Source organism: Nicotiana tabacum, unplaced genomic scaffold (assembly GCF_000715075.1).
Source record: "Nicotiana tabacum cultivar K326 unplaced genomic scaffold, ASM71507v2 Un00001, whole genome shotgun sequence".
Lineage (NCBI taxonomy): Eukaryota > Viridiplantae > Streptophyta > Magnoliopsida > Solanales > Solanaceae > Nicotiana > Nicotiana tabacum.
The window spans coordinates 2,578,163-2,582,562 of record NW_027438239.1 but is presented as its reverse complement, the minus strand read 5'-3'; positions in this window follow the sequence as shown (position 1 = coordinate 2,582,562).

Here is a 4,400-nt window from a genome sequence, read left to right as displayed (position 1 = left end):
GTGATCAATAACCCTCCGAAAGTCAACAATGACTGAATTATAACACGTACTATCATCTGGCTAGCTTTAGCCAAAACTTCACAGTCCACAACCACGAAATAATCTGCTCCTGAGAACTCCCGGTCTCCAAATCCATAGAACACATGAATCACCATATATGATCCCAACTCCACCGCCCGAATGTCTAATTGTCACGACCCAGAATGCCACCACAGGCGTCGTGATGGCACCTAGTCTCTAAGACTAGATAAGCCGATTTCAATTACATTTTGAAGCTATTTGTATTTTTTAAACTAACAGCGAAAATAATTACAATATACAACCTCCCAAGACTGGTAGTACTGAGTCACGAACTCTAACTGAATACATGGAATGATCATGAGGACCGAATATACAATATTATTTAATTACAAATTAACAGAACAATGGAATAAAAAGACTCCAAGGGACTGCGACGACTAAGCAACTCTACATTGAATCCTTACGATCCCGCTTTAACTCTGCTCAAGTCCGATATCTGCTAAACCTGGCTCTGCACAAAAATGTACAAAAATGTAGTATGAGTACACCACGGTCGGTACCCAGTAAGTATCAAGACTAACCTCAGTGGAGTAGAGACGAGGTATAGTCAAGACACTCACTAGTCTAATAACATGTGCAATATAATATACAAAATAATAAAAAACAAATAACAATAAGGGCAACATAAAACAACCAGTGATGTGCACATTAAGACAATAAAATCACCATTAACATCGCTCAACAATTGATAAATACATTTACACCCAGTTAAATCAAGTTTCTCAATTAAATATCTTTCAAATACAATTCATTCATATAATTCTTTTTGAATAAAAATCCTTCCAAATTAATATTTTGAATATAATTCTTTCAATTAAAAGTCACCATGTGACACCTAATTTCAAAATCATAAAAATACGGGTCTCAGCCCATTTTTATATTTTTCGTAAACACGGGTCTCATCACATTTTTCATGTTTTCACGTCACCTCGTGCCCATAATTAAATCATCATATTTCCCCGGCATCTCGTGCCCTCATTTCATATCACAACTGCATGGACAACTCACGTACCAAATATCATTATCATTTCATCACAGCACCTCGTGCTCACATTTCATATCTCAATTGCATAGACAACTCACGTGCTAAATATCCTCATTATTTACTCACGGCACCTCGTACCCGCATTTCATTTTATAATCTGCCTGGCCATAGCCATAGGCTCTCAATTTTAACATAAATCAAATTGTTATCAATTTACCAACAACAAGATAAATTGCACAAGATATAAAAATAAACACAAAAAAATCACAACATCACATGAAAATCATCAATACTACAACCCCACATCATCACATATCGTCCCTGATAATAGCCACCTTTATCGCTCCTATTGCCACCCTTATCGCTCCTATAGCCACCCTTATCGCTCCTCCCAGACAATATCAATAGCCACCCTTATCGCTCATATTGCCACCCTTATCGCTCATATAGCCACCCTTATCGCTCCGCCCAGACAATATTCCAACAAACACAACAATAGTAAAATGTAACCATTGTACCCACATAATATCAACGGTGAAATGCCACCCTTTTTCCCCAAAAAAATAACTCACACAACACAACAATTTATACGAAAAATTATCAAGGCAACATAATAAAATCAATTCATATCACAATTTGCCCAATGGCTGTCACACTAACTTTTTACCCCAAGGGGATAAGGAGTTTTTCCAATTTAAGTGACATTATTCGAAATGAGATTATTTATTTATTCAGAGTCGCCACTTGGAATAATTTATGGTGTCCTAAGTCACTGATTTATTTTAGAATTCCAAATCGAGGAAATTTGACTCTTATTTATGGTCTGCGAACATAGAAGACCGGGTAAGAAATTCTGTTAGCCCGAGAGAAGGTGTGAGGACCTCTCGAGTTTCGTGATTTTAGCACAATCGCTCAACTATTAATAATTGGCCTAGTTATCTGATTTAATACATGTTTTAAACCTATATGTGCATTTTTATTCCTTTTAACCGCTTTTAATTATTTGTGGAACTTATTTGAACAAGTCGCGATATCACAAACTCATTTGTTTTTGTACATATTGTGAATCGTGTCACGTGTAATGCACCCGTAATTTACAACATGCTTATTTTTATTATTATTCGAAGTTGAAGTCAAGTCGCGTGAAACACGTACTTGAGTTAGGCTTAACATATCGTGACCATGCCACGGGAACCATATCCATAGTCACGATAATTTATTAATCCCGCCTAAAGCAACTAGGACGTGTTCATGATTTGTTTTTCCTTACGGGTTTGAGATCTGTGTAAGGTCAAGAGCTATGAAAATCAATTGTGGAAAATGAGTCAGCTTTTGCTCTTACTAAATTGGGCCTGACAAAAACTATTTTGGACCAGATAAATTAAATTGGATCGTAGTACAATTGGCCATTTAAAGCCAATTAATGAGTATGCCTAGTTACTAGTTCATCAAGCTACTCACCTATCAATTAGTCAATTACAGTAGTACATGTTTCATTAAGCAAAGCTCAACCACCGGGCCCAATCATTATTTTTTTTAAGTCCAAACCTCATTTTTCAATTTCAACTAGCACACATAGATTTTATCCCCAAAGTTCAAACATTCACTACGTGCCCAAAAATCATATTTTTTATCAATCTTCATGTTAATCATCAAGAAAGTAGCAAAATTTAACAAAGCTAATGAGACCTAACAATTAATACAGAAAAAAAAATATTTCAATATTCATGAATATAAATAAGATCAAATTATATATTCAAGTATAATATCTTAATAAAACAATGATGAGAGAAATGGACCGTTACAAGAATGTTTTGAAGCTCGAACAATGGACAAGGATGTAAATGGAGCCTCGACCAAAATTGACAAATGGAGCTCGAACTCGACGACTCAACTTTGGAGCTGTTGTTTTCTATATAAAGGGGACTGTTTCGCTGGGTTTTCGGCTCGTTTTTGTGGTGCTTTTTAGCTTGGTTTCCAGTTGGTTCGGGGCTGGAGTTTAGGTGATGAATTGCTGGATTTTTCGAAAGAAAGCCGAAAAAAGAATGACACGAGTAGAAATTTCCTTATCATAGAAGAAGAAAAATAAATTTCTCTCAATTCCTTCATCCCTCTTTTTTTTCCTTCTCCCCCTTTTTCTCCTCACATTTCTCTTCTATTTATAGATTATTTTTTTTAATTATTTTTTGTTTAAAAAGAATTCCCACTTCTCATTTATTTTAAAAAATAAAAAATAATTCCCCACTTTCTTTTACTTTTATTTTTTAATTTCTTACTTTTTTTACTTTTATTATATTTAAATTCCCACTTTTATACTTTTCTTTTTTATTTCCCACTTATTTTTTTTTTAATTTTCACTTAATTTTACTCCTTTTTAAAAAAAAATTCAGCTACCCTTACTTTTATTTTTTAATTCCAACTTTCTTTTACTTTTCACTTTTTAAATTTTCACTTTCTTTTACTTTTATTTTTTTTATTTTTCCACTTTCTTTTACTTTTTTTATTAAACAATTTCCACCTACTTTTACTTTTACTTTTAATTTTATATTTCTACTTTTCCTATTTTTTAATTCCCATCCGAAATTTGGTTTAATGAATTAAAAATTAATTAATATTTATTTATTTTTGGGTTTTTAATTTAATTTGGATAGATTTGAGCTGCCCGGAGGTCAATTCAAGCAAGAAGACGATTTTGGAATATCGGCATAACTTCAATAAAGTAATGTCTTGCTTAACCTCGAGTGGGGGAATTACCCTTTAGGCATCGAGTCTTATATGGCATTTTGTGAAATGTGAAAAGTCGTGTATGCGAGGTGACGAGTATGTACTTGGGTTTATATGTGTAATTTTATATTGGATTAAAGTCTTAGGCATTATTGTATAGTAAATTGGGTAATCGTGAATAATTATTAAATTATCTGTTTGCCATGCCTAAATCCTTGTTGTTGAATTTGTTTTTATATGACAATTTGATGAAATTATTACTTGTATATTTATGTGAATTCCGTGAGTTTGATGGTTAATATTTCTTGGAATTTAATCTCATTATGGATTTTTCCTCTACAAATAATTAATTAAGCAAGGTTAAGAAGAAGTGTTAATATAATTATCTAAATTTGCATTAATGAAGGCTTTGCTTTATGCTGAGTAATTTTTATCTCTATTGATTATTTTTGGGTGTTATATACATTGTGTGGAACTTTGGTCTATTTGTTGTGAAATTAATTAATTTTGTTATACTTTTGGAATTTGGTTGTGGCCATTGTGAGCACCTAATTTTTGACTATATTTGAATTTTTATCACCTTCTACTATGTAAATATTTTTAGAAATTT